We start from the raw sequence: 20,283 nt of genomic DNA, 5'->3' as shown, positions 1-20,283 counted from the left end.
TTTTGCTTTCTATGATTACTAGTACATGCAGCATTGGTGACTGCTGCTATACACAGCTCAGAGTGCCCTGTGTTTACATCCTGTGTATTATTCAAAGGGAAACATTAATGAAAGTATCTGCAATAACTAATATTTAATTTTGTTAAACACATATTTCCAAATTCATGTGCCTATTTGGGCTGGAGACAGTTCATTTTTTCATTCGTATACGAAATTACTGCTTTCATTAAACCCCAAAGTTTAAAACCTGCTTAGTTTTTCTGTTAAATTCACCATATTCAAAATAACTGTCCGATACCTTTATCCGTTAGACATAGATGCACGATCAAAATTATAAATCCTCTCAGAGGGTACCGTAACGTTAATTTGTGTAACGACAGGCTAGTGTTATAAGTGGAAAACGAGTACCAGGCAGTAGTGCATGGATTCTGCAGGAAATGAAGTTGTGTTAAGGTAAATCATTGTCTGAGTAGAGCTTCTGCCCTTCAACATTGCTGAATTTGCATTATACTGCAGAAGTAATTCAGATACGTCCACAAGTAGGTTTAATTGTTGTGGATAGCCACTAATTACCTTTTAAGCTTTACATTAATGCAATTCTGTAATTTTGTTTTAACCGCTTCGCGTATTCAGTGGAGTACCACCCGTATTGTGGCTCTATTAAATTCAGTGGGCGTTAAATGGCTAAATCTTGATTTGAATTTCACTATTTATGGTTTATTATTATAAATCTGTTGTAAATACTTGTGTGTTTTTACCTTCTCTTCAGAAGAATGAATGTGGTATGGAAGCTATAAAATATGAAAAGTGGAATGTAATAGCTTAATCTGCATAGGATTTGTGGTTAGGTGAGTTTAGGATAATATCAACAACAGCAGAAAATGATAAAACGGGAGTAGGGCCCGTTATAAATAGAAAGGTAGTGGAGAGAGTGTGTTACTGTGAACAGTTCAGTGATACGGCTGTTCTGATCGGAATCGACAGCAAACCGACGCAGGTAACGATAGTTCAGGTATATGCTCCGACATCGCAAACTGAAGATGAAAAGCCAGAGAAAGTATATAAGGTTACTTAACGGGTAATGCAGTACATATAGGAAGCTGAAAATCTATTAATCATGGGGGACGGGAAAGAGGCTGTAGTGGAAGCAATAGAAGAAAGGTTTAAAAGATAGTATGGGCTTTGTACTAGGAATGAGAGAGAAGAAAGACTAATTGAGTTCTGTAACATATTTCCGCTAGAATTTCCAATACTGTGTTCAAGAATCACAAGAGGAGGAGGTATACTTGGAAAAGGTTAGAAGATATAGGAAGATTTAAATCATGGTCAGACAGAGATTCTGAAATCAGATACTGGGGTAAAGCGTACCCAGGAACTTCTTACCACATTATCTGATTTCGTAATCTCTGTCTGACCATGATATTTAAGAGATTATTCAGGAAGAAGTAGTGCACAAAGAAGTAGGATACAGAAGTACTAAAGAATGAAGAGTTACGTTTAAACTTCTCTAAGGCTATAGATACTGCAATAAGGAATAGCTCAGTAGGCAGTACAGTTGAAGAGGATTGGTGATCTCTAAAAAGCGCAATCGCAGAAGACGATAAAAGAAGGAAGTACAAAAACGTTCAGGGAAATTCAGGAATACAAGAATACAAGTCGCTGGGGAATGAAATAAATAGGAAGTGCAGGGAAGCTAAGACGAAATGGCCGCATGGAAAATGTGAAGAAATTGAAAAGACATGATTTTCGGAAGGAAACACTAAGCATATAGAAAGGTCCAAACAACCTTCGGTCAAATTAAAAACAAGGATGGGAACATAAAGAGTGTAACGGGAATTCCACTGTTAAAAGCAGAGAAGAGAGAGGATACGTGGAAAAAGGACATTGTAGGCCTCTATGAGGGGCAAGATTTATATGATGTGATAGAAGAAGAAACAAGAGTCGAGTTAGACGAGATAGGGGATCCAATACTAGAATCAGAATTTAAAAGAGCTTTAGAAGACTTAAGAACAAATAAGGCTGATGGGATAGGTAATATTCCATCAGAATTTCTAAAATCATTGGGGGGACGTGGTGAAAAACCGACTACTCATATTGGTGTGCATGATGTATGAGTCTGGCGATATACCATCTGATTTTTGTAAAAATATCATCCATACAATTTCCAACACTGCAAGGGCTAACATGTGCGAAAATTATCGCAAAATATGCTTAATAGCTCATGCATCCAAGTCGCTAACAAGATCAATCTACAGAAGAATGGAACAGAAAATTTAAGATATGTTAGGAAAGGTAAAGGCACCAGTGAGGCAATTCTGACGTTTCGGTTGATAATGGAAGCAAGACTAAAGGAAAATCAAGGCACATTCAGAGTATTTGTCGACCTGGAAAAAGCATTCGGCAATGTTAAATGGTGCAAAATGTTCGTAATTCTGAGGAAAATAAGGATAAGTTATAGAGAGGGACGGGTAATATACAACATCTAGAAGAGCCAAGAGGGAATAATAACAGAGGAGGACCAAGAATTAAGTGCTCCGATTAAAAATAGTGTAAGACAGGCACACACTCTTTCGCCCCTACTGTTCAATCTATAGATCGAAGAAGCAATGTTTGAAATAGAGGTTCAGGTGTGGAATTAGAATTCAAGACGAAAGGATATCAACGATATGATACGGTGATGACATTGCTATCCTCAGACAAAGTGAAGAACGTGATCTGCTGAATGGAATGAACAATCTAATGAGTACAGAATATGGATTGAGAGTATTTAATAAAAGGAAGACGAAAGTGATAAAAGCAGCGGAAATGATAAAAATCGAGAAATTTGACATCGGGATTGATGATTACTACATAGGCAGGATAATAACCGATGGCGGACGGAGTAAGGAGGACGTCAAAAGCAGACTAGCACTGGCAAAGAGGACATTCCTAGCCAAGAGAAGTCTACTAGTACGAAACACAGACTTTAATCTGAGGAAGAAATATCTAAGAATGTACGTTTGGGGCACACCATTGTATGGTAGTGAAACTTGGACTCTGGGAAAACCGGAACAGAAGAGAATCGAAGCATTTGGTATATGGTTCTGTACACGAATGTTCAAAATTAGGTAATCTGGTAAGGTAAGGAATGAGTAGATTCTGCGCAGAACCTGAGAAGAAAGAAATATGTCGAAAACACTCACAAGATGAATGGACAGGATGATAGGACATCTGTCAAGGCATTACGGAATAACTTCCGTGGTTCTAGAGGGAGTTTAGAGAGTAAAAACTGCAGATGAATACAGAGATTGACATACATACATCAAATAAACGAGGATGTATCCAGAACGAGATTTTCACTCTGCAGCGGAGTGTACGCTGTTATGTAACTTCCTGGAAGATTAAAACTGTGTACTGCACCGAGACTCGAACTTCGGGCCTTTACCTTTCGCAAGCAAGTGCTCTACCACCTGAGCTACACAAGCACGACTCCGGGCCGGTCCCCATAGTTTTGCTTCCGTCAGTACCGCGTCTCCTACTTTCCAAACTTCACAGAAGCTCTCATTCGAACTTTTCAGAACTAGCACTCCTGGAAGAAAGGATATTGCGGAGACACAGCTTAGGCACAGTCTGGGGTATGTTTCCCGAATGAGATTTCCACTCTGCAGCGGAGTGTGCGCTGTTATGAAACTTCCTGGCAGATTAAAACTGTGTGCTTGAACGAGAAACGCAAAGGTAAAGGTCCCGAGTTCGAGTCTCGGTCCGGCACACAGTTTTAATTTGCCAGGAAGTTTCAGTTGAGGAGGTAGGTTGCAAGTTCTACTCCGAGATGAAGTGGCTGGCACAGGAGAGGAATCGTGGCGGGCTGCATCCAACCAATCAGATGACCGATGACTAAAGAAAGATTCAGTAATGCTTTCAGCTGCACGGCCTCCCTATATAAATTACCCCTTTGGCGGACCCATTAAAATTTAATGATAAAAGATTTTGATTCTTTTTAAATAGTTGCTTTGATAAATTAACAAGTCTTGAGCGAGGGAGAGAATATGTAATGTTAGGTGTCGTCAGTAATGTAATGTGAATTTCAAATACCTTGATTGAAATAAATTTGTCAAAGTGTTATTCTGTACCTCATCCACTCAACCATTGCTCCACACTCCTATGTGGTACAGTACCTCCACTGTACATTCCTGAATGATCAATCTGAGTGGGATCTGAAATTTATGGTAACTTGCCAAAATCGCTAAAAAACGCATTGTGTTGGATGGCCAGTTTCAGCAGAACTATGCTGTCATCGTAAGATCCGATAATAACGGTATAGTTCTGTCTAAAACGGTCATCTAATAAAATGCTTTGTTAGCGATCTTGGCAACTGAAGTTTTCTTCATTTACTATATCTCCAATGTTTCAGAGGACGAATGTGCAAAAACTACAGAATATAAAGGATAATGACACGTATCAGTATACATAGCATCTCTCCACGTGCCGATTCGTTATACGCGCCGTGGCGTAGCTGCACTACGGGAAGGCCCGTCAGACCATGTAGACAAAGTCACATCAAATTTGTTCTCTCCTGCAAGAAGACATGCCGATGAACAAATTTCCAATATGCACTGCTGTGGGCAATTCGTAGTAGCAACGTATTAATATTTCATACATCACAAATAGTGCGTGTATTGAGTTAAAAACTTGGCGAGGTACTCTATTCATTGATACTGTGATGAGCCAAAATGTTATGACTACCTGCTTATTAGCTTGTTTGTCTGTCTTTGGAACGCAATTTGTCATGATTCTGTTATCAGGGGTCTGACAGTTCGTTGCTAGTTTTGGAGAGGTATGGGGCATTGTATGTCTAAGCACAGGTCATAGAATTCGGGTAAATAATGGGCCTCTATTTGCGTGTGCGATGATGGCGCCTGATAAAGACACAGGTGGGTTCCATAGAACCTACATCAGGCCGCAGAGACATCAACATGAGTTCACTCTAATTCTCCTCAAACCACTGTAGTATTGTTCTGGTTCTGAGACACGGACGGTTATACCGCTCAAAAATGACATCGCCGTAGGGGAGGACATCAAGCATGAAGGGATGCAGGTGGTTCGCAGCTGTCAGTGTGTCTTCTATTACTACCTTAGGTCCCATGTAAGCACAGGAGAATGTCTCCCATAGCATAATACTGCTCTAACCAGAGTGCGCCCGCGACGTGCTGTACGTTTCGAGCCATCATTTACCGTAACAACGTCGTCTATGGAGACGACCATCCACTTAGTGCAGCAAAAATGTGATTCACTGGAAGAGCCGACACGTTTCCATTCATTGACGGTCGAATCCCGGTAATCCTATGCCTACTTCAACGCAATTGACGATCTCGTTGGGTCAACATGTAATCATAGGAATGGTCTGCCGCGGAGTTCTATGTTCAACAAAAAAAACAAAAACAAAAAAAAACAAAAAAAAATTGTATCAAATGGCTCTGAGCACTATGCGACTTAACTTCTGAGGTCATCAGTCACCTAGAACTTAGAGCTAATTAAACCTAACTAACCTAAGGACATCACACACATCCATGCCCGAGGTAGGATTCGAACCTGCGACCGTAGCGGTCTCTCGGCCCCAGACTGTAGCGCCTAGAAGCGCACGGCCACTCCGGCCGGCAACGTTGTACTCCGAAACACTTGTTCGTGCAGGAGCGTTGTGCTCTTTTGGCAGAGATGCTTTACAGAGCAGCCAAGTCTCCGAATCCCATCTTCTGTGAAGTGTCGGGGAATCCAACCATTTAGCACCTAGTGGTGGTTTCACTATTCTTCTACCTTTTTCTGTATATGTTCGTGACAGTAGCAAGTGAATATTCGACCAGCTCCGTCGTTTCCGAAATATCCGTTCACAGGCTCTACGTGATAATAATCTGCCGTTTGTCAAAGTCGCTTATCTCAATGGAAATGGTAAGTCCACATAGACGCTGAGCGACGGGTTAATACGAAGGGCATTCATTGAGTAATGCAACACTTTCTTTCTGGACCAATTCCGTTCTATTGTTGTGGAATATTTCCACTTAAGCCCCTATAGTTTCCTGAAGGTCCGATAGCTATGCGTCAGCTTCAAAGTGGTGTCTGCACTGACGTGCGTTCCAAGCGGAGAGCTGTCACTGAGTTTCTTTCAACGGAAAACCAGAGCATTGCTGGTATTCATAGCCACTTGCAGAATGTCTGGAAGACTTGGCAGTGAACGAAAGCACAGTGAATTGTTGGGCAAAGTGTTTGTCATTATTGCACCAAGGTCGGCAAAACTGTGCGATCTCCTTCGTGCCGACTGACCGCACGCAGCTTTGACTCCTGAAATGTTGGAGCGTGCGGACACTCTCATTCGAGGTAATCGACGGGTCTCAATCAGACGTCTCACTGCATGACTGGACGTCTCTGTTTGCAGTGCTGACACTCTCGTTCCTATCCAGAACACCATAAAGAGAAACAAAATACCACGTGTGTAGAATCACTTGCACGTTATGAGACTAATCTTCGCAATATTTTTTGTCGAACATCATCACATGTGATGAAATATGTGTTCATCACTTCGAACTGGAAACCAAACGGCAATCCATGTAGTGGCACCATGCACCCTCTATTCCAAGGAAAAAGTTCAAAGCCGCTCCCTCAGTCTGCAAAGTGATGGCGGCGGACTTCTGGGACTCTGAAAGGGTTATTCTGCTTGATTTCGTACCTCACGGGGCAACGATCAACTCTGAAGTGTAATATGCTACCCCAGGAAATTGAAGAAAGTATTTCTGCGTGTTCGTCGCCATAGTTTTCCATGACAACGCAAGGCCTCACGCAAGTCTGCGCACTCAGAGGAGCTCATAAAAAATCTTCCTCATCCATCATACAGCCCCGATCTCTCACCTTCCGACTTTCATCTGTTTGACCCAATGAAGGGTGCACTCCGCGAGAAACAGTACGTTGATGATGGCGAGGTGATTTATGCAACAAGACGTTGCCTCCGATGTGAGCATTAGAGTGGTACCACATCAGTATGTAGGACTACCAGTAATGTGAAGTAAGGCCGTCGCAATGAATGGAGATTACGTCGACAAATAAGGTTTTGTAACCAAAAGAGTGGGGTAGAATGTGGTGTTTTGGAATGCTGAAAGAAAAAACAACCTTGCTATGAGAAAAAAGTGTGTTACGTTCCTTAATGAAAGCCCCTCGTATAGAACGAGAAATTTATTTTAGCCTGATGGACACAGGTCTCCTACATACGTCATTAATACGTTTCTCTGTAACGACGATTTAACTTGTATAAAAGACGTAAATAAAGATAGCGGACGTATGTTTCTCTTGATATAAATTATGTCGTTGGACGAAATGCAACACTTGTATTCACCCCACAATTCTTTGAAAAAATATAGTGTAGTAGTTATGTATTATTAATATGGATAAATTAAGTATGTTACACAGTCTTAAGTAATAAATGACAGTGTACTCTTTCTCAAGCAAGACATTGTTCTTAAAATTTTTTCTACATTTCAATGTACTACTTAGATTTATATCATTCCCGGTATAGCTCATAAGTTCAAGTCAACATCATTTTAAGTTTTCTATTTTTATAAGATAATTCATCATAAGTATTTTTCAGTTCACGTCCGCACTGAGTAACCTAGACATCGGGAGAAGTATGCGATGATGTAGATGAACATTGTATTGACATGGTTAAAATTATGTAAGTTTGTTACTATTTCTTAAAGTCTATCTCGCTAGTATTGTGCGTATGGCACTGTTTTTTAAATAAAAAAGCAAACACATTGCCTAGCCGTTATGGTGAGAAAATAGACACATAAAAATGGGCATTCAGATGTAAATTACAAACATGACACAGTTTACACTACAATACTGATTTCCTTACTTGAAGATAAATTTCTTCTAAAGTTCTTGTCTATATTTAAACACTGCGAGCGTAAGAATTTATTCGTTCCCTGATGTATGTCATAAAAAATTTTGTCTTTCAAAATTTATCCACGTTATCTGCTTTAATTATACATAAAATTCCCATATTTGTTGATTTGTATTATATATTAATGTAAATAAAAATAGTCCTTAACAATGTATTAAAATTTATATAGAACTATGTTTAGTGCTGTATACTAGATGATAATCCAGTCAGCCGCCACAGCGCTACCTAATGAACGTACGTAGTGGTCGTTGTGTTTACACCAAAATTTATTCTACATTTGACGTGGCGATTTGTAGTGATCTTCATGTTAGTGGGAAGTTTATATGCAAAGCGAAATGACAATATATCGTAACATTTCAAAGCACAAGATATGTTACGGATCCATAGTTTGTGTTAAAAGACAATTTATCGTGTTGCGATAGCACGATTGCAAAATATTTTTCCTGCCAATTCCTCTTCACCCTCTTGCAGATCCGATGATGACAGCATAGCTCCGTCGAAACCGCCCATCCAGTAAAACCCTTTTTTACTGATCTTGGTTTGAGAAGTTTTCTTCAGTTGCCGTATACTGTATACCTGCCCTGACTGGCAATGACAGAAATAAGTGAAGAATTTTATTAAAAAAATATTACGATATTATTTACAAACAAGCAGGCAATATGGGTTACAGGAACTCATGAAGCTGCTAGTGATCGAAATGAAGGGTGTTCTATAGACTGAAGAAATATCGACAGTATGTGTCTGCAAGGCAGTCCCTTCTAGTGGCCGTACGGCCTGTCTGTATTGCATTGCTTCCTGTGACATCCTGCCTGGACAGCTTCTCTGCTGCCATCGCACACTGATGGGACAACAAATGGAGAACCTTGAAAAATAACGGTCTAGTCTTTGTCGTTCGCCGTAGCTTGCAAGTGAAGGACTTGACATTGTATCCAAGCACGGCTCAAGATACACGCAGGAAGCAGAATAAAATCAAGCAATAGCCATGAATGCATAAGCGATTATGTTAATAGCCTTTTCCCTGAACCAGCTTTCTCATGGTCAGGGTGGCATGTTAAAAGTATGCAAAATAAAACCAGTTTAATATGCAATCCCAAGAAATCAATCAGAGGAGAAGATTTCTTCTTCTCATGCAAGGAGCATCGTGTGTCTAGAATGTGATCTGTAATTGCTCAACTGAGGTTACAACGATACGTGCATGTGAAGTTTTGAGATATATCCTTGATGCTGTGATTCCAGAAACAATATGTTCCTGTGTGACTGTTACTCGATTTATTAGTAACACAACCACGATTTCGGCATTTGTGCCATTATCTAGTCGGTTTACTGCAGAATTCTTCAGCATATTCTAGGTTCGAATGCAACAAGTTTCCTTGAGAGAGAATAGTTTATATCCCCAAATCAATACGGATTTAGATAACATCGCTGATGAGAAACTCAGATGGCGTATTTCTCGCACGATATGCTAAGAACAGTGCATGAAGGGCGACAGAAAGATTCCATAACTCTAGATTTCTGAAAAGTGTTTGATACTCTGCTACACTTCACACTGTTGACGAAGATCCGAGGATACAGAACAGGTTTCCTGTTATGCGAATGACTCGAAAACTTTTTATATAATAGAACCCACTACGTTTCCTGATAAACGAACGTTCATCGGAGACAAACTTATGGTCAGAAATACGTCAGGAAAGTGTGACACGACCGTCCTTATTCTCTGTGTACGTAAATTATCTGACGGAAAGGGTGAGCAGCAGTCCGCGACTATGTACTGATGGCTCTGTGATGGACCAGAAAGCATCGTCGCTGAGTGAATAATGTAGGGTACAGAATGGCTTATATTTTCTGGTTGGTATAGTCAATGAAACGGAAAGTGTAAGGCATTGAGATTGGTATAATAAATGACATCCTGCTACCCCCCCCCCCCTCCCGCCGCCCCCCCTCCCCACCCTCCTATTAACCATGGATCTTGCCGGTGGTGCAGAAGCCTGTGCGTGCCTCAGCTATACAGAAAGCCGTACCGTAGGTGCAACCAAAATGGAGAGGTATCTGTTGGGATGTCAGACAAACATGTGGTTCCTGAAGAGGGGCAGCAATTTTTTCAGTAGTTGTAGGAGCAGATGGCTGTCTGAGCTGCCCTTGTAACACCAACCGAAACGGCCTTGCTGTGCTGGTACTGCGAAAGTCTGAAAGCAAGCTGTAATTTCCCCCTAGTTCATGCATCTCTGCTCTATGGTTAATTTATGATGCCATCCTCTTTGGTAAAATATTCTGGAAGTAAAATAGTCCCTCATTCGGATCTCTGGGCAGGGACTACTCAGGGGGATGTCGTTTCAGAAGTAACAAAACTGGCGTTCTAGGGATTGGAGTGTTGAATGTCATATCCCTTAGTAGGGCAGGTTGGTTAGAAAATTTAAAAAGGTAAATGGATAGGCTAAAGTTAGATAAAGTAGGAGTTAATGAAGTTCGGTGTCAGGAGAACAGGACTTCTGATCAGGTGAATACAACGTTGTAAATACAGAATTAAATGGGGTAATGCAGGAGTACGTATGATAATGAATAAAAAAATTGGAACGCGGATAAGCTACTACGAACAGCAATGTGAACGCATTATTGTAGCCAAGATAAACACGAATCATGTACACACCACTATAGTACAAGTTTATATGCCAACTATCTCCGCAGATGATGATGAGATTGAAGAAATGTATTATCAGATAAAATAAATTATTCAGATAGTTAAGGAAGACGAAACATCAATACTCAAGTAGAAAAAAGAAGAGAAGGAAAAATAGTAGGTGAATATGGACTGAGGGATGGAATGAATGAGAAATCCACCTGGTAGAATTTAGCACAGAACATAATTTAATCGCAGCCAACACTTGGTTGAGATGTGGAGACACTGGAAGTTTTCAGCTTAATTATATATTGATAAGACAGAGATTTCGGAACCAGATTTTAAATTGTAAGACATTTCCAGGGGCACATTGGGGTCTGACGACAATTTATTGAACTGCATATTAAAACTGAAGAAACTGCGAAAAGTTGAGAATTTAAGGAAATGGGACCTGGATAAACTGAAGGAACCAGAGGCTGTAGAGAGTTTCAGAGGCAGCATTGGGGAACGATTGACAAGAACAGGAGAAAGGAATACAGTAGAAGAATAGTATGTAGCTTTGAGAGATGAAATAGTGAAAGCAGCAGAGAATCAAGTAGGTAACGAGATGTGGGTTAGTAGAAATCCTTGGGTAACAGAAGACATATCAAATTTAATTGATGAAAGGAGAAAATATAAAAATATAGTAAATGAAGCAGGCGAAAGGGAATACACGCGTCTAAAAAACGAGATTGACAGGAAGTGTGTAATTGCTAAGCAAGAATGGCTACAGATCAAATATTTAGAATCGTTTATCACTACAGGAAAATTAAAAAGACCTTTGCCTCAAAGAGAACCACTTGTATGAATATCAGGAGTTCAGATGGGAAACCAGTGCCAAGCAAAGAAGGGAAAGCAGAAAGGTGATAGGAGTATATAGAAGGCCTGTAGGAGGGAGATGTACTTGAGGGCAAAATTGTGGAAATGGAAGACGACGTAGATGAAGAGGATGTGGAAGATATGATTTTGCGTGAAGAATTTGACATAGCACTGAAAGATCTAAGCCGAGACAAAGTCCCAGGAGTGGACAACAATCCGCTGGAACTACTGACAGCGTTGGGAGAGCCAGCTATGGCAAAATTCTTCCATCTAGTGAGCAGGAGGTGTGAGACAGGCGAAATACCCTCAGACTTCAAGAAGAATGCAATGATTTCTGCAGGTGCTGACAGGTGTAAAAATTACCGAACTCTCAGTTTAATAGGTCACCGTTGCAAAATACTAACACGAATTCGTTACAGCAGAAACTCGTGGAAGCTGACATCGCGGAGCATGAGTTTGGATTCCGGAGAAATATAGAAACACGAGAAGCAATACTGACCCTGCTTCTTCTATTAGAAGACAGACTAAGAAAAGGCACGCCTACGTTTATATCCTCTGTAGACCTCGAGAAAACGTTTGAGAGCGTTGACTGGAATACTCTCTTTCTAGTTCTAAACATGGCAGGGGTTACATACAGGAAGATGAAGGCTATTAACAATTTGTACAGAAACCATATGGCAGTTATGCAAGTCGAGGGGCCTGATAGGGAAGCAATGGTTGAGAAGGGAGGGAGACAGGTTTGTAGCCTTTCCCTGATTTTATTCAACCTGTTCATTGAACGAGCAGTACAAGAAACCAAACAAAAGTTTAGAGTAGGAATTAAAGCCCAGAAAGAAGAAATAAGAACTTTGAGATTTGCCGATGTCACTGAAATTTTTTCAAAGGCAGCAAAGGACTTGGAAGAGCGCTTAAACTGAATGACAGTGTCTTGAAAGGAGGATATAAGATGAAGAACAACAAAAGTAAAACAACGGTAATGGGAAGTACTCTAATTAAATCGGATGATGCTGAGGGGATTAGATTATGAAATGAGACACTTAAAGTAGTGGATGAGTTTTGCTATTTGGGCAGCAAAATACACTACGGGCCAATAAAATTGCTACACCAAGTAGAAATGCACATGATAAACGGGTATTCATTGGACATATATATTATACTAGAACCGACAATTGATTACATTTTCACGCGATTTGGGTGCATAGATCCTGAGAAATCAGTACCCAGAACAACCTCCTCTGGCCGTAATAACGGTCTTGATACGCCTGGATATTGAGTCAAACAGAGCGTGGATAGCGTGTACAGGTACAGCTGCCCATGCAGCTTCAACACGATACCACAGTTCATCAAGAGTAGTGAGTGGCGTATTGTGACGAGCCTGTTGCTCGGCCACCATTGACCAGACGTTTTCAGTTGCTGAGAGATCTGGAGAATGTGCTGGCCAGGGCAGCAGTCCAACATTTTCTGTATCCAGAATGGCCCGCACAGGACCTGAAATATTCGGTCGTGCATTATCCTGCTGAAATGTAGGGTTTCGCAGGGTTCTAATGAAGGGTAGAGCCACGGGTCGTAACACATCTGAAATGTAACGTCCACTGCTCAAAGTGCCGTCAATTTGAACAAGAGGTGACCGAGACGTGTAACCAATGTCACCCCATACCGTCAGGCCGGGTGATACGCCAGTATAGCGATGACGAATACACGCTTCCAATGTGCGTTCGCCGCGATGTCGCCAAACACGGATGCGACCATCATGATGCTGTAAACAGAACCTGGATTCATCCGAAAGAAATGACGTTTTGCCATTCGTGCACCCAGGTTCGTCGTTGGCGCTCCTGCCTGTGTGATGCAGCGTCAAGGATAACCGCTGCCATGGTCTCCGAGCTGATAGTCCATGCTGCTGCAAAGGTCGTCGAACCGTTCGTGCAGATGGTTGTTGTCTTGCAAACGTCCCTATATGTTGACTCAGGGATCGAGACGTGGCTGCACGATCCGTTAGAGCCATGCGGATAAGATGCACGTCATCTCGACTGCCAGTAATGCGAGGCCGTTGGGATCCAGCACGGCGTTCCGCATTACCCTTCTGAACCCAGAGATTCCATATTCTGCTAACAGTCATTGGATCTCGACCAACGCGAGCAGCAATGTCGCGATACCATAATCCCCAATCGCGATATGTTTCAATCCGACCTTTATCAAAGTCGGAAACGTGATGGTACGCATTTCACCTCCTTACATGAGGCATCACAACAACGTTTCACCAGGCAACGCCGGTCAACTGCTGTTTGTGTGTGAGAAATCGTTTGGAATCTTTCCTCATGTCAGCACGTTGTAGGTGTCGCCACCGGTGCCAACCTTGTGTGAACGCTCTGAAAAACTTATCATTTGTATACCACAGCATCTTCTTCCTGTCGGTTAAATTTCGGGTCTGTAGCACGTCCTCTTCATGGTGTAGCAATTTTAATGGCCATTAGTGTAACTGGTGAGAGTCGCAGTAGGAAGGATACAAAATATAGACTGACAATGGCTCGTTTCTGAAGAAGAGAAATTTGTTGACAGTGAATATAGATTTAAGTGTCAGGAAGTCTTTTCTGAAAGTATTTGTATGGAATGTAGCCACGCATGAAAGTGAAACATTGACGTTGCTGAAGATTAGGTGCGTAGATCACGGAATTAATGCGGTGACACTGAACAGAAATCGTGAGAAAAGAGATTTGTGGCATACCCTGACTGGACGAAGGAATCGGCTGGTAGGGCAGATCCTTGAGACATCAAGGGACCACTAGTTTAGTACTGGTGGTAAGCGTGAGGAGTAAAAATCGTGGAGGAAGACCAAGAGATAAATAGAGTAAGCAGATTCAGAGGGATGTAGGTTGCAGTAATTACCTGGAGATGAATACGATTGCACAGGATAGAGTAGTGTGGAGAACTGCATCGAAGCAGTCTTCGGACTGAAGACCACGACAACAACATACTGATTGGCTGGTTTACTCTAAATGGAAGAAAATGTAAGTTAATGAAGATGAGTAGGAAAAACAATCTTTTGGGGTTCGAATACATTATAAGTGGTGTTCTGCTAGATAATGCAACGCCGATTAAGTTTGTAGGCATTACGTTCCAAAGTGACATGAAATGGAACGAGCACATAAGGTGTGTTGTAGGGAAGTAGAATAGTTTATTAGGAGAATTCTACGGAAGTTTAGCTTATCTATAGAGGAGACGGTGTACAGAGGATTTGTGCGACGCATTCTTGAATACTGCTCGAGTGTTTGGGATCCGAACCAGGTCGAATTAAGGGAAGACATGGTAGAATTTGGAGGCGTGCTGCCAGATTCGACGCCGGTAGTTTCCTTAACACTCAAGTATTACGAAACGGCTACGTGAACTCAATTGGGAACCGCTGGAGGGAAGAAGATTAGAGAACCGGCATTTAGGACACATGCAGAGCGATTCTACAGTCACCAGCATACATCTCGCACAAGGGCCACAAAGAGAAGAGAAATTAAGGCTCATACGAAAGCATGTAGAAAATTAATTTTCCCTCGCTCCGTTTCCGAGTGGAAGAGAAAATGACTAATAGTGATATAGAGTGCCCCTCTCTATGCACCGCAGAGTGGCTTGTGGAGTATGTGTGTGGATGTAAGACTACACATTTTATGCCACCTGCAGCACATTGTCTACCTAGGCAACAGCCGCGCTCTATGTACTCATCTGACAGATGGAATACCACCAACAATAAGTGTCATATGCGTGCACTCCACGAGACACTGCAGTGACGCTCGAATTAACCAAGGGCAATGGCGCAAATTCTGGTAAACATTTAAGTCATTACGTGTCCTCCCCTTGCCGGCCAAATTAAAGGCAGCGAAAATTTTCTTTACCACCAGGAGTCGAACCGGATCCGTCCGAGAGCCACTGTTAAGGTTGTTTTTGTGTCTACGTCCAACAAGGCGGTTTTTTAATAATAATAAAAGGAAGGAATATACAATAAACTATCAATACACTTGGTTGGTTGTCATGTTGAAGACTGTTGGTAGTTGAAACAAAGCGTCAGTTGCGATTTACTTTTAAATTAGAGAGTTTCTGTAAGCACGTCCGACGTTACCTGAATGACACCATTCCACGACGTTAGATTGGGAGAGGAGAAGCAGAAAATTAATTTCATCGCCGGTGACTTATCTTTGGGATTACGTAAAATACCTCGTTTTCATCCTTCCTATGCCTGACGCTCTATAAAGTCTACAGCATCACCTTCATGAAGCTGTGAGTTCGATAATGAAAGACCAGCTGCTGCGCGTGTGGCAAAAAATGAGCCACCGTTTTGATATTTGTCGTGTAAACATGGTGCTCACATTCAGTGCAAAAAAATTTGAACTTTTCTTTTCCCTTTCCAGGAACGTTATTGCTATCTTATGTAGACTGGAATCAATAAATGTCTCATATCTGTTCCTTCTTTTTGAATAGCCCTGTACTATTTCTACCCACACGTATCTCTCAAATTAACCACAACGAGTTCTTAATTAAGCTTAACGACAACCACTCTTCCCACGCGTCATTTGAACAGGCCAAGAAGTGTAGAAAACAGAGTGGTAGCAGGAGTAGTCTCCACCACGAGTATTAAGACACGTCACAGCGACATACTGGATGGATCATATGTGTGGAACTACCCTTTTAAAAAACAAGCGGATAAACAGAATTTTCAAGTAAAGTAGTGCCAAATGAAAAGGGGTTTGGTAGCTTCTCACGCCCGGGTTCCCGGGTTCGATTCCCGGCGGGGTGAGGGATTTTCTCTACCTCGTGATGACCGGGTGTTGTGTGATGTCCTTAGGTTAGTTAGGTTTAAGTAGTTCTAAGTTCTAGGGGACTGATGACCATAGATGTTAAGTCCCATAGTGCTCAGAGCCATTTGAACCATTTTTGAAAAGGGGTTCAAGGGAACTACTAAGAAAAACAGTTGCATGTATCATTTGAGCACAGTTTCATTCATTCTCGAATTCCGCCGCATTTTGTAAAGAATAACGCAAATACTGGTGATAAACCTTTAAGGCTACAGAACGTGTTTCACGTGTTGCACAGCACATCGTTGTCATCCGCTTTAACAATTCCTCTTGGAATTCAATCTACACATGTACCGGAACGCGAACACAAGCGTAAACAATGCTCATTATTGATGTACGGTTGACCCCTGAGAGATGCGGTGAGTATTGGGCTCTGGGTTCTCACTGGATAAAACTAGAACAACCGCTGATTTTGAACCCATTTTGACTATTTTTCGACCATGACTGTCTCAAGAAATATGTAAAGGTTTTTTTAAAGCACCGCTACCAGTCACAAACTTTGTCAACTATTGAGGATCTCGTTATATCCCATGTGGTCATGGATGAATATTTCCATTTCTTAACGAGATCCAGAGTGAAATGACAGACTTCAAAAATTCACATTTATTTTCCAATTTCATTACTCCTAGAATAAAAGATACATAACATGACAGCCGTTTGACTCTGGCCCCAGCAACAGCTTAGAAATACGTAAAATAAATAATTTATATCATGATGTATTCAATAATATTGTAACAGGTGCTCAATTTGTAATGTATTTCGTCAACCTACATCTGTAATACGATAACAAGACGTGCAGAAGACATGTAAACATCTGACACCATATAAATCGACAAATCGATAGTCAAATCGAAACCAGCTGTACTTCGACCGCCATCTTGTCCACTTCACTACAGAACTATTTATGATCGTGTTTCCAAGTTACGGCTATGTTAGTGACAATTTGTGAACAGTGACCAAGAGAGCCACGGAAATGGACACACCTTAACGCATTACAACGAGACTGTCACGCCAAAAGAACAAAGATAACCACAACGTTTACGAAAAGACTATGTAACATCAGTATGACCTCATTGTAAAGCTGTTTTTGTAATGCCATTTAGCCTGAAGATGGGGTATAACCCTCGAAACATGTAGCTAAATAAATAAGTAATACAGTATTTGACAAAGTTTGTGACTGGTAGCGGTAATTTTTTTTAAAAAAAAGAACCTTTCAAACCGCTAATTTTGCTTCATCCGTAGCTAGTTTCAGTCGTCCTGCTTTCTGTTAGTCGGCGACAGATCCAGTTTCACGGAATTCTGCGAGAACCTTCAATACGGCACTGTGGGTAATGGGTGGTCTGTCAGTGTGGCGTTTGTTGAAATGATCACCGATAACACGATATCAGGACGATCTCAGTGCATTCGTCTTGTGTAAACGTCATCAGCTATCACATCAGAGGTAGTAATTTGCTGGCTGGTTTCTCGGAAGGTACGCTCATATTAAATCACTCCTCAATATACAACGACTGTCTTACAGTGTACGTCACCATTGTTTGATAGGACGCCTGTAAGGAATAAACGACACTCATAACACGTGAATGGAAAAAAGCTAACCTCAAATGAAAGGCATCATTACTTTGTTCCATCAGTTTAATGTGCCATTTGACTCCCACCCATATGAAAATTACGTGGTTCCTTCAAGATGGAAACTTCCAATAAATGGCCGCTAAGCTGGTAACACAGCTTCACAGGTTCTCCTCCCTCTTTGACCAAATACTACTTTAAATTGCTATTCATCCACCTGATTTGTTTTAGAAGAATCACCCAGCAGATATATATAGATATAAAAGTAAAATTTATAGTATTACCGTACTGTTCAACGGTTTACTATTGAAGAAACTCTCCTCCTGCAAATGTTAATACTGTGTCCACGGTACTGGTCTCATTTCTACTGAGACTTCAGTCGCTAACGGGGTCGCAGCTGGATGTTAGCGAGTCGGAAAACACCCTACAGTTCTGATAAGTGCATTGACAAGGCATCTTCGTTCCTAGCAGTTTGTAACAGTGCAGTTAAAGGCGAGGCAATGGAACTAGCACAGGTACCATTAGCTTAAATCGATTGCTACTATACTTCACTCGGGTATTCGGGCTTAGGGACATTATTAAGTGGTATCAAAATTTCTCAAGCGATGCTAGGTACAGTAATTTTTCTACGTTGTTGTTGGTACACACGCCAAATAATCCATATTTAACACAAAATACATTAAACACACAATGAACAACAAATAACTTTCCTACCTCGTAACTGGTCTGCGTTGCTCACAGACTCGGCCGAAACACAAACTCATCGCTGCCGGCAAGGCGAGAACACCACAGCTAACTGCCAATGCCTATCACTTGTTGGGGCATTATTCGTGACTATGCGATGCAGCACAAAGTGATTCAGGCTGTTCCTGTCTTTCATTGCACAAATATTAATCAGATTATTTTAATAAATACAGCTTAAACAGTACACAAAGGAGAGATCTTTACTCTTTTGCTAATTCCAGTTTGACGTCTTGTTTAACTAACAAATAGTATTGAAGTTATAGGTTGTGGCAAGCAAGTTGTACACTACTAGCCAGTCAGAACGTAACAGGTTCCGCTGTTTGCACTTCTGTAGGAGTTAAACGAACTAAAGCTTAGTTTGTGCAGAAATAGACGCGTGGCAACTTTCCTTGGCCTCAAACACAAAATCAATACTTTTCTTCTGAAGTCATTTGCCTGCTTTTGATGACAATAAACTAATCGTAGTTGGAAAAGCCAGAAATTTTACGACTGGGAACAAATGATATTTTCCTTTTTACGAGCTGCGACATAATCGCGAGTAAAAGGGAAGTATAAAATTTGTTTCTTTAAATCCAGTCTACGATCATCAAAATTGTCGTCAGATTATTGACTTAGTACCCTAGTTACCACCTTCAGATCTGCAATAAAGCGGAAAACTTAACTTTTTTTCCAGCAGTCTTCTGACTGGTTTAATGCGGCCCACCACGAATTCCTCTCTTGTGCCAACCTTTTCATCTCAGAGTAGCACTTGCAACACACGTCCTCAATTACTTGCTAATTTATTCCAATCTTTGTGTTCCTCTACCGTTTTTACCCTCTACAGCTCCCTCTGGAACTATTTCCTAATGTCTTAACACATGTTCTGTCATCCTGTCCATTCCTCTTGTCAGTGTTTTTCATATATTCCTTTCCTCGCCGATTCTGCGGAGAACCTCCTCATTCTTTACCTTATCAGTCCACCTAATTTTCGAGTTTCTTCCGTACCAATACATATCAAATGCTTCGATTCTCTTCCGTTTCGGTTTTTCCAGAGTCCATTCATTGATGTGCTCGAAATGTGCATCCGCAGATATTTCTGTCGCAAATTAAGACCTAGGTTTGATACTAGTATACTTCTCTTGGCCAAGAATGCCCTTCTACCTGTGCTAGTCTGCTTTCAATATCCTCCTTTCTCAGTAAGTCAGGGGTTATTTTGCTGCCTAGGTAGCAAGATTCCTTAACTTCATCTGCTTCGTGACCATCAATTCTGATCTTAAATTTCTTGCTGCTTTCATTTCTGTTACTACTCATCACTTTCGTCTTCTTTGGATTTACTCTCAAGTCACTTTTTGTACTCATCAGACTATTCATTCCAATCAACAGATCTTGTAATTCTGCTTCACTTACAACGAGGATAGCAATGTCATCAGCAAATATTATCATCAATACCATTTCACCTTGAATTTTAATCCCATTCTGGAATATTTCTTTTATTTTCGTCGGCCGGCCGAAGTGGCCGTGCGGTTAAAGGCGCTGCAGTCTGGAACCGCAAGACCGCTACGGTCGCAGGTTCGACTCCTGCCTCGGGCATGGATGTTTGTGATGTCCTTAGGTTAGTTAGGTTTAACTAGTTCTAAGTTCTAGGGGACTAATGACCTCAGCAGTTGAGTCCCATAGTGCTCAGAGCCATTTGAACCATTTTTTTTTATTTTCGTCAATGCTTCTTCGATGTATGGATTGCGCAATAGGGGCGAAATACTACG

The sequence above is a fragment of the Schistocerca piceifrons genome, chromosome 5 (assembly GCF_021461385.2).
Source record: "Schistocerca piceifrons isolate TAMUIC-IGC-003096 chromosome 5, iqSchPice1.1, whole genome shotgun sequence".
Taxonomy (NCBI): domain Eukaryota; kingdom Metazoa; phylum Arthropoda; class Insecta; order Orthoptera; family Acrididae; genus Schistocerca; species Schistocerca piceifrons.
Note: the sequence above shows the minus strand (reverse complement) of the source record.